Raw genomic sequence first — 11,675 nt, 5'->3', positions numbered from 1 at the left:
GTGAGCGTTTCTGCCCCCCCGGGGCAGGCGTACCCCCGCGTCTCGCGGCCCAGGCTCCGCCCTCCGCGGGCAGCGCGAGCCGCCGGGGGCGGGGCCGGGGCGCGCGCAGCCCGGCCGGCACCTGCCGCCGGGGCGGGCGGTGCGCGGAGCACCTGGGCCGGAGGCGGCCGCGGCCCGGGCGCGGAGCGGTGAGTGCCCGGGGCCGGCCGCCGGCGGGCGGGGGTGCTCCAGCGCGCCGGGAAACCTGACGAGGTCCGCGGGGGCCCGGCCGGGCCCGTGCCGCTGTGCCCCTCGCCTCCCGTCGTTACCTCACGCCTCCCTGAGCCGGCGCGCTGGCCTCCCCAGGCCTGGGGAAGGGGCTTCCGCCCCACAGCTCGCAGGGCACTTGGCTCCAGTCAGGAAGAGACGGGCAGCCTCGCCTGCCCGCACGGCCTGCGAGCCTCGGGCGGCACCGGTCGCCCGGAGAAACGGCGTGCCCCTCCCCTCCCCTCCCGTGTGCGGGCAGCGCGCAGTCCTCTCCTTTTCTTGCTGATTACCGACCTGGGGAGTTTCTGAAGTCTTGGCAATAAGATCCCTCGGAGATCTTGGGCTTTAAAATCATAAATGGGAGGGAGGCGACAATCCTCGGCCACTCGAGAGCCAGTAAACCGGCTTTAGTCATTTGATTGCGCTGGCCCCGGGCAGAGACACCTCTCTAGAGTAACGTGGTGGCTTGTGCAGTCTTTGCTCTTTGAAAGAAGGTGAAACAGAAGCGATGCGAGGGGCGCGGAGCACCCGGGAAGTTGTGTGCGGCGTTACCCCGGGGCCGGATCCCCAAGAGAGTCGCAGGCTTCTGCGTCTCCGCGCGAGTCGTCTCGTGCGTAAAACCCCATTGAAGCATATGTGTACATGCGCTCAGAGCGGAGGCCCTAGGGAAGTTTCTGACAGTGAATTGTCATCTGTTAGTACGGTTGCTACTGGTGTTGTATTTGTGCCAGTGTTGTGTTGTTGCCGGTGTTGTATTTGTGCTGTGTTCCAATATTTAAAGGGTTAAAAAAGTTTTCTAAGGGTGTCACAAGAGTGGCCTCTTCTGTTTCACGAGCTGTCAGTCACCGTGTGCTGTCAGTTCGTGTGCACGTAGCTCCGAGTACAGAATCACTTCGGCTGACTTACTCTGGCGTCAGCCCAGTTTAAATGATGGCAGAATTCAGACTGGTAGTATTTGAACATACTAAGCTCCTTGTATGCTGGCCATAAACAGGAAAGAAATCTGATATCGATGGGGAGAGATTTTTCTGCCAAGCTATTGCATTAGCAGGTACTTGTTTCATTAATCTAAAAACCATTATGTTATAATGTTTGAGAGTGAACTAGAAGGAAGTTATTGTATCCCTAAGGAGTTTGAAACGTCTACAAGAAAGAGAAGTCTTTGATTAACAATCTTCCCTCAGCGGGGAGGGCACTGAGCCTGTCTTTCTGATTTGCGTACCCCCAGCACAGTGAGAAGGTGTTTCCTCAAGATTGCCAGTCTTAACACACAATTCAGTCGTTCGGACTGGCAGACCTGTACTTAATGTGAAGTGAGATTAAAGACTTGGAAAATACTGTTGTTGTTAGCCTAATGTATAGCTGATTCAGCGCATAAGAACGTGTGTTAACTTCACGACTCTTTGGGAACACGAAGTTGTTAACAAACTTGAACTGTGACTTCTCATTTGTCATGGTTACTAATATTCTTCATGCTCCAGGACGTGACTAAAAGTAGGTATTCTGTGAATGCAATTGCACTAATGCCGTCCATTGTACTAGATGGTGTGTTGGCAGGGACGGCGGGTTACTTTCCGCGACTCAAGTTGTGGTGAAGGTAGTATGCTCCACTCTGCTAGTGACCTGTTCAGTGGGCTGGTCACCTCCTATAAAATAGATATAATACTATTCAGTTTTCGGGGGATGTGAATGAGTGCCTGCAAAGCGTTATGGGAATCTTCTTGGATGAAGGGGGCACAAAGGGCGAAGTATTATGTGATGTGTGGATGGGTTCAAATGCAATGTGCCCCTCTATAGGTGAGTTTGTTTTATGAGTTTAAATGTGCAGTAGTTGAGGCAATCTTCTTGTGACTATGGGTTCATCCTTTTGTTTGCTAAGTAAAAGGAGTTGCCAGACTTCTGTACTGCACATGGAAATCAGCTTTGTCAGTCTATCCAGGAAAAAAATCCTTGTGGAGAGGGGGGGAAATTCGAGGCACTGGAATGAGTTTTTGCTTAGCTGAATCCCAATCCAGTGCACTGTGAGACTCTCTTAAAATACCAATGGACATTTGAAAATGGCTTAAAATAGGCTAATGCACATTAAACATCACTTAAAAACCATGCTCTTTAGTTAATGTGCATTAAGACAGGCCAATACACATTTTCCTAGTACTGCACCGTGGAGGGTGCCTATGGACCAGCATGGAGGCTGATCTAACACGCTGCAATTCCAGTGTGTTGGAGCAGGCTGGATTAATCGAGTCTGGAGTGTGGCAGTTGCTGTGCTCCAACAGCCTCTGGCATCTTATGTATCAGCATCCCCGTGCTTGAAAATGGTGGTGGGGGCACTTGAACTAAAGCTCGTTAAACAAGCTTTAGTTCAAGTGCCCCCACCACCATTTTCAAGAGCTGCGACACTGATACGTGACACGTGGTGGTGCTTTAATTAAAGCAGCTCTCAGAGCCGCTCTGAGGAAAGCACCACCCCCTACCCCCAGAGCACATGTAAAGGTGCCCAGAGGTACTAGATTTAATGCACATTAAAGCTTCTTAGCGCATGTGTAGATGCACCCACAGAGAGGGGCATTTACATCCACAACCTGAACTGTGCTTGTTCTGTAGAGAGGATTTTCGTTCCCCGAGCTGTTAATCCAGCATCTTTTGTGAGCACAGTCGTTCTGCCTTTGTGCAGTGGCAGGTAGTAGACACTAAACTGGGAGAAAAAGCCCCACTTCTGGTTCTTTTCTGCAGAAGGATCATATTTCTAAAGACCTGGGGTGCAAACACCGATGAATACGTGCACTGTAACTTCTTCACTTACTCCAGTGTTTGCAGGACTGTGGTCATCTAGGCTTCTAACTGCTGCCTAATAACAAAGTTAAAGAATTGTGGAATTGCATGAGAATTTCTATTATGGGATTTTTTTGTGGGGGGGAGGGTGAATTAGAAATGTAATTAATGGAATGTTGTGGGGCAAGATTGTTATTTTTTCCAATTCAATTCCTGACTGAAAATTGTTGCTTGAAGGAAAAGGGCTTAGAAATCATCAATTTCCACTTTCAGTATATTCTTTTTTAAATGAAACAAGTTTTTGTTTTGAAACAACTCTTTACTGTGAAATAAGACAAACTGCGCTAAAAGGTGAAAACTGGTGGAGTTGGGAGGAAATATTTTGATATTATCAACATTTAAACATTTTCAGTGGCCCAAGATTATTCCACCCCTCCACACACACTCACACTCTCTCCATGTAGGTGTGTGTTTTGGCTGCAAAAACTTCCAAGACTTTGACTTCTGCCCAGTTTGGGACAGGATATTTTTTTTAAATCTAAAAAGAAAATGTCACTGGACATGAATAGTGGTTCCCACCTAACACTACTAACCAAAACTTGGAATTTTTTAAAGATGAGGACCAGAGCTGTGCTTCTACTTTGCACAACAGACCCCATCTCCTCCAATCTTGAACTGTGGGGCTTAGAAGTCAAATTGAAGCTATTTTGTTTGTTAACAGTCTCCAATTGTTATCTGTGAGACTTTTAAAATGGAATCGGGAACCTTAAGTGAAACACTTTTTTAAATTTTTTAGGAAAAAAGAAAAATATGGAAACAAATCCTGCAATATTATCCAACAAAACGAAGAGGTTTAGTTCTGTGCCCCCATGGCTATCCATGTTGGTAGCAAGGGTTCAGCTGATGAATGTCCTGCTCTCTCATGCACTGTTTGCTGCTGCCAGAAGGCAAAGCCAGGGAACGCAACAAAGCTAGAGGACCCTGCAAATGGTACAGTGAGGCAGTGGGTAGAGAGATGTGAGAAATGTTGGGGGAGGAAGAGAGCCTAGTTGCAAACCAGAAATCCCTTGAGCTGTCTTTGTACAGCAGAGCAGACCCTGCACAGAGTGCAAAACGCTGGCATCTGCCCGGGAAGACGGTCCTTGTTCCCAGGGGGGAGAGAGATGTGTTGTGTTCTCATGAACCAAGCATGTGCCTGGGATGGAGATTCCTGAAAGTGGGGTGTTAATTTCTCTGCCCAGTTTGCATGGGATTTGGCCTAGATGAGCTGGCTAAAACTTTGACCTTGGCTACGTGAGGCAAGGGAAACATCTAGCTGGCACTGACTACGTTGCTCCTATTGAGAGTCCAAAGAATCAGGAAATACAGCCGCAAACTATAGAGCCCCTCAGCTTCCCACAATGACAGGAATGAAATGAGATGGAAAAAATATCAAATGGAATAGTCAGTGACCCACGCAAGGGAAAAGCTACTGGAATCGTCTAGTTTCCCATCAATATACAAAGTTCATTGTCCTCGCAGCCTCCTCTGTGGTGTAGCAAAGCGAGCGCACTGCAGCGATGGGGGTTATGTGCATAGCCTACATCGACTGTGGCTTCCTCGCTGCCCCGTGGAGTTGCCTTGCTGGTGTACAGAGCTGCAGCCCTTAGTGGTGTGCGCGGGGAGCTGGCATTTCAGATCTTAATGTGAACTGTGTGAAACGCCGCGAAGCCGCTTGGCATCTCTTGAGTTTTGCACGTGGCTCATTGGGGCGGAGAGTAGTTCCTGGATCATGTGTATTGGTCTCTGGTGGAGGCCTTAACCTGTTACATGATCATGGACTAGAATGGGAGGTGCAAGGGGGTAGCCTTTTTGGCAGGCATGTCACAAATCAAACCCTGTGCCCTCCCTGAGTGCCCCCCTGATCCCCTTCCCCCTGCCCAATCTGCTGCTCTGCTTTCTGCTCCCTGCTGTCTCACTGGTCTGATGTGTGCCTGTACCACTTGGGGCAAGCCACTCCTGAACTAGAAAGATCCTTCTGCTGGCAAGCTGCGGCTCTGTTGATTCAACCTCTTTGATTTGCATAGATATAATATAGAGGGCAGATGTTACTTGGAGAGCCTGGCTGACCCGACATCAAAGGCGGCTCAGGGTGTAGCCTTATTCTGAGCTTCAGTAAAATAAATTGGTTAGTAAACAAATTGTGCTACAGATGTGCGGGAGCATTGTTGTGTGTGTGCAGAGCGCAAATCTGTACGTGCCCTTGTGCAAGGGAGTTCTCCATAGGCATCGGGCTGCTGGCAGCAATCTGGCCCTCATAAGGGATCAGAGCGTTCTGGGGGGTGATCAGAGCCGGGAGAAGTGCTGCGCTTAGCAGCCTTGGTGCCCAGTCCCAGTGCGGGCACTGCCGATACTCCGTAAGCTCCTGCGGGAACTAGGATCGAGTTCTTAGCCATAAATTATTTTGCGTGGGAGAGTGGGGAAGGGGTGTGTGTGTGCGAAAGGGATTGGATTTGAATGGCATTCCTGTACTCGAAACGGGCCGTGCAATAGTTGTGTTTATCAGTCATTGTGACAACACAAGGAAACATTTTGCAAGCTGCCTGCACTTAGAGGTGCGGTTTCAGAAGCACGTAGGCAAAGCTGCTTGAGTCCTTTTGGGTACGCAGGACTCCAGAGCTTCCGATTTGTCTGTGCACTTTGCTGTTTGAGCACACGGATCTAGGGCTGTGGCTACAACAGCGGGTGTGCAAAAGCATGAATGTGTTTCTAAAATTCTAGTTTCTAATGTGGACGCTGCTTGGATCACTGCTTTGGCTGGAGGGTCTTGTCCTGTTGCTCGGGGTCGAACTGATGGCTCAGTTTGAGTCCAAGAAGAAATTTGTCTCCTAGGTCAGAATGGCTAGGACTGGGGGTCTTTGCCCTTCTCCATAGCATGGGGCACAGTACTATTCCTAGGATCCTTGGAGCGTATATTAACTAATTTCTTCTCTGGCATTGAGGTGGCAGGACGTTGCTTAGCTGTGGTTCATATTAGTCTGACTCTTCTGTAGCCAAGTGTAAAGTGAGTTTGAGTCACAGTAATGTCCTTGGAAACAAGTGCCCAAATCACAACGCTGGTGCTACTGGCACTAATGAACAGATTGTTCTAAAAGGTCAAAGATGAAATAGGGCGTGGAGAACAAATTCTGTTGTTGCACCTAAAAGTGATCACCCCCAGGCAGGGGTGGGGCAGGATAGGGACATGCTTGCACTGCTGCTTTGGGTGCAGTTGCTGTTACCTGATTAAAATGGATATCAGACGCTAGGGTTGTCTGTCCAGTGCTTTTCCTCAGCACTACGTTTGCTCCGATCCAGGTGAGGAGCCCTGTGTTATCAAACCATCTTTCAGTGCTTTTCAGAGGCAGGGAAAATAACGTGCATTTTGTAGATGGGGCGGGGAAGGAAACCTAGAGTCACTTGCCTAGGGGTGCCCAGGGAACCAGCGCCTGAGCTGGGGATTCAGGAGTTTGGACTCCTGATCCACTGATCGAGTTGAACTGTGGCAAGTGAAGTGTGGGTGGGTGGCAATACATCACTTTTCCTCTCTCCACCCCTTCTATCAGCCCCCAAGGCCAGGATAGATCGCGGGCATGAAATGCAACGCTCCAGGTGAGAGCTGGAGGAGCTGCATCTTCAGTTGATTGATTATAGAGCTCTGTGTCTCCGTTTGGATGATATTGTCACTTCTGGCTGGGAGCTGATGCTGAGAAATCAGGTTGGACTAGATCAGCCTTGTAGCCCCACTAACATCCCCTGACCTTCTTAAAACACGCACTGAAATCTGCCTCCCCAGCTGTTGTCCCATTAAACAAGATGCAGGCTGGCCTCTCTGTGTGATTATTAGTGTCCGAGTCAGAGGAGCGTTTCCAGTCTTTGGCTGCTCTTCCGGCCCAAACCCATCTCTTCATCGAGGCCTCTCTGGTTCTGACTCCACCTGCCAGCCACCCCCTTATCCCCTCTGGGTGCTGCAGATTCCTGGCTAATGCATGAGGCCGTCTTGCATGTTCTTGTGTGCTTGTTCGTGCTGCTTGATGTTACAAGCCCGTTCACACGTGCTGTAGGTACTGCCGGTGATCTGTGCCTGCTGGGGACTGAGCTGTCTGTGCTAAGCAGAGAGAAGTCCTTCTCTGTCCAGAGCAGGAAAGGACACCTGGAACGCCTACATATAAAGGGGCTAAAAGTGCCCTTGTCAAAAGGGTTGTGTTTACCCTTGAGAGCCTGCGCATGGAGTCACTGAAGTGAATGGGTGTGGAAATGTGTCCAAAGGCATAATTGACTTGGGTCTGTACAGCAGCTCTTGCACAAGAAGTGCTCGGGGCCTTCCATTCATTGCCCAACTCACTCCCTTTAGCAAGGGAGAAGGGTAATGATACACTCCACAAACAGGGATTGGGAGAGTCGGGTTTTGTTCCTAGATCTGCCACTGACTTCCTCATGCTGGGCAAGTTCCTTCATTTCTCTGCACCTCAGTTTCTTCATCTGTAAAATGGGGGTGCATTTCTGTGATCCTGCACCAGATATTGCAGGGTGCATCTACAGTGTGTAAGCCTGGCTTTTGGACACGGGTTCCAGCCTACACAAGATACAGGATTGACTGGGGCCACAAGAAGGTATTTCCCTTTATGTCCCATGCGTCTTTCTTCTGTTCTGTTCTGGGTCAGTCTCATTCCATCTTACTTTGTCTACCGTTACATTTCTCCAGGGGAGGGAGAGGGGAAGAGAGAGGGCATCTTCAGCAGTAGAGGGTTATGCTAGAGCAAAGGGATGTAGATCAGAGATCACTCCGACCCTTTAGGGCACATGCGTAAGTGAGGTAGGTGCAGACGTTTCAGGGTCAGAAACCTGACAACAGTGGAGCACGTTTTTGTCACATGGTTTCTCTGTTGAGGTGAGACACTTTGTTAAAGTGATGGGAAGCATTAACCAGCTGCATGTTTCAAGCAGTTGTTATTAGCTAGCTTTTCCATGCCAGGACACCCGTGGGATTCCCCTTGTATCTAACTATAGGGACTCTTTCCCATATTAACAGTACTGGACAGGCAGGGTGATAGCAAATGCTGGTTGTGAACTCTCCCTCCTGCCCCCAGAGCCCAGGTGCTGGTGCAGTGCTGCACGTGCTAAGGATGAAGGTTGTAATTCTTTATCCGCTGCATTGCTGGGGTCTGAATGAAGCATTCAGGAATCGTGACTAGCCAGCAGGGGAGATGCCTGTGAAAGGAAACCTTGCCAGGGCAAGCTTTGTGCAGCTATGACCAATACCAAACCACTGCTGCCTTTCAGGAAATGGCCCCCTCTCTGTGGTTATACAGCTCGTGTTAATCATTCTTTCAAACCCATTACCGAACATGTCAAGCGGCTAAATGCCAGGCACAGGATCCCAGCTCTACATGTGCCTGAGCTGAAACCAAAGCAGTTTCAACCTTCGTGCTGGGACATGCAACCTCCAACAATGTACTGAGCAGCGGAGACTGACTCACCTGCAGGGAGGGTAAGGAGGAGGGATCCACCTGTGAGCTGATACTGTTCTACTCTAGGAAAGGCTTGTTCTCATGCACAAAACCCCTCTCACGGGCTGATCTCTGTGAGGCCCCTTGCCCTTGTTTCCGTCCTTAAACTCCGGCTGCATTCTCCACTTATCTGCTAGGAAGTTGCACCGTGGCTGCTGGCTGTTTAAAATCTCAGCTGTTTTAAGTGGCAAAGGGCCAGAGATCAAAGCAACTGTGTCTGTGTTGACTCTAAATTCATCTTTGGAAATTTTCGTGGACTAGAAACACATCTTTGGCTAAACTAAACTGCACTGCCTTGTAAAATGTTGCTTCCTACTATGTTTGAAATGCACCTCTGACCTCAGGTGTTTTTTAAAAGCTGTGTCTTGACTGCAGGGAGGGAACATGACCAGGTTGGTAGCGGGAGGAGCTGGGAGTTGGGGTGCGTTCTGCACCCAAATGCTGCCAAGCTGTGACAGCCTGTGGGCAAGTATCTTCTACCTTCCTCTTAAAATCAGGTTAATACCTGCTGCTGAGAACTGCTGTTAGGGTTAATGTCTGTAATGGGATTTGAGATCATTGGATGAGAAATAGAGAAGGACAAATTATTATTATTATTTATTATTATTATTATTATTATTATTTCAGCTCTTCAGTGTAATCTGTGGGACATTCTTGATTTACAGGTTTAACTGCAACTTGTTTCTGGCAGGTTTTGAGATTGGGCCATTCAGTCTCTTACTGGAATTTAAAATGGTTTTGCATGTAGTTCTCTGTAACTTGAGTGCATGGGCAGATCTAGGGCTCTGAAAAGAGGGGTGTAGCATGTCATCACATATAACACACTTTTCTCCGGTTAAAGAGAAACGAGAAGCTTTACTAATGTGGTAGGAGGCTAGCACTATATTATTTAGTTTAATAGCAAAGCAAAAAAAAAAAAGGGTGTCTATACCTGTGTTCTGAGGTGGAGGGGGCATTCTAATTAGAGCAGCTCCCAGAGAGCCACTCTAACTCAAACACTGGCGTGTCACATGTATTCAGTGTCCCACATTTTGAAATGGCCACGGGGAGCTTTAACTAAAACTCATTAAAAGTTAAAGTGCCCCCACTGCCATTTTGAAATGTGGGACACTGAATACATGTGACACTGCAGCAGGCTGGAGCCTTCTAACTGGAACACTCTAGCAGACTCGATTAATTGCATTTTAATTAAAACATGTCAGAGCACTTGTATAGGCACCCAAATATAAATACAGGCATACCTCATTTTATTGCGTTTTGCTTTATTGCGCTTCGCAGGTATTACGTTTTTTACAAATTGAAGGTTTGTGGCAACCCTGTGTTGAGCAAGTCCATCGGTGCCATTTTTCCAACAGCATTTGCTGACTTCATGTCTCTGTGTCACATTTTGGTAATTCTTGCAATATTTCAAACTTTTTCATTATTATTATATTTGTTATGGTGATCTGTGATCTTTGAGAGGATTGACTCCAATTTTGAAAGAAGCTCTACTGTGGGTAAAATGTTATCAAACAGCATCGCATGCTACAGAGAAATCTTTCATGAAAGGAAGAGTCAATCGATGCGGCAAACTTCATTGTTGTCTTATTTTAAGAAATTGCCACAGCCACCCCAGCCTTCAGCAACCACCACCCTGATCAGTCAGCAGCCATCAACATCGAGGCAAGACCCTCCACCAGCAAAAAGATTACGACTCGCTGAAGGCTCAGATGAGGGTTAGCATTTTTTTTAGCAATAAAGTATTTTTTAATTAAGGTATGTACATTGTTTTTTAGACATAATGCTATTGCACATTTAATAGACTGCAGTATAGTGTAAACATAACTTTTATATGCACTGGGAAACCAAAAAATTCGTGTGACTCGCTTTATTGCGATATTCGCTTTATTGCAGTGGTCTGGAACTGAACCCGCAATATCTCCAAGGTATGCCTGTATTGAAATGCACACTAATTTGCTAGAGTGTATGCAAAGTTTAAAAAAAACACAAGAAACTAGGGAAAAGGAATTCAAAGGATATTGTATCGTGGTCATTATAATTAAATGTACATCTCTTAATTAAATTCATGAAACCAAATCTAGCCTTCCTGACCATCTCCAATGCTTCACACAGCCATTTCTATATGGCAGTTAATACAGGCATACCTCAGAGATATTGCGGGTATAACGAGGTATGCCTGTATTACCACACCCAAGTTGAGGTTTTTAACTAGAGCTAAAAATGGTCTGCAGGGCTATAAAATAAGCAAAAGACGTTACCAGGAATGGACAGCAAGATTGCGGAAGAAAGAATAGTTTGAATAGTGGAAGATCAATGCCATTAAGAAGGAGAGAGGTGTGTTAACACCTGTGGAGTGGAGAGAGGTTAACAAAGATCAGGGTCAGAATGAGCCATAAAGTCAATTGACTTGCTCAGCCTTGTTTAAACAGAAATGCTGCTGCCCCTCCCAGGTAGTTGATTTTAAAGTCTGGGTGGAGCTGGCATCAGAGGGGTGCAGCTGCACCAGTGCAGCTGCCCCCGGATTTACCCCTGCGGGATGTCTTCTGATAGTCCAGGCACTGGTCTGGGACCCTGGAGACCATGGTTTAACCCAGCTTGCCCCAAGGTCACACCAGAGTTCTTGTGTGACCTTGGGGCAAGCCCATTGGAGCTACGGCTTCACTCAGAAGAGCGATCATATCTGGCCTTTAAATCTCTCTGTCAAAGGGATACATCAGGCTACCTGTTGCCTACCTGCTGTCTGTATTTAGAGTATACGATTGTCAGGACATGGGTTGCTTCTTGCTGTGTATGTGTGGGCAGCACCTCGTATGGTAGGGACCATGTCCTCTGTGAGCTCTCTTGTGGCTTGTCTACACCGTGGTGGCAAGAGGTCCTGGCAAAGAGACGGCTGAGTGCACCCGCCCTATGCCCTGCTCCTCCACACTTGCCAGCACACTCCAAACCCAGAAGTTTGGCAGTGAGGCTATGCTGGGCTTGTCTGTAGAGAGGGTCAAACCTGAATCTCCTGCAGTAAAGAATCCTGTCTTGATAAAGTCCTTTTCTTGGATTTTCTACTCCCATTGGACCAGATGAGGCCAGGGCTATCTGCTGATGGGAAGCCTTCAACCCGGTGGCACCCAAAGCCAC

General features: G+C 47.9%; 1 protein-coding gene across 5 annotated transcripts in view; it reads left to right on the top strand.

Annotated features, from left to right (window-relative positions):
• Positions 1–11,675, top strand: part of NCMAP (non-compact myelin associated protein) — a 30,725-nt gene that overhangs the window by 2,470 nt on the left and 16,580 nt on the right. The window contains exon 1 of one of the 5 annotated variants that reach the window (XM_090058354.1): positions 98–188. The exons of 3 other annotated variants lie outside the window; for them this stretch is intronic. The gene's annotated coding sequence lies outside the window, so the exon portion shown is untranslated. Of the gene's footprint in view, positions 1–97; positions 189–11,675 lie in introns of those variants that run through there. One more of the 5 variants, XM_090058356.1, reaches the window with a different exon arrangement.

The sequence above is a fragment of the Crocodylus siamensis genome, chromosome 7 (genome assembly GCF_052110815.1).
Source record: "Crocodylus siamensis isolate JL-2025a chromosome 7, ASM5211081v1, whole genome shotgun sequence".
NCBI lineage: Eukaryota > Metazoa > Chordata > Crocodylia > Crocodylidae > Crocodylus > Crocodylus siamensis.
This window is presented reverse-complemented; position numbering and strand designations above follow the sequence as displayed.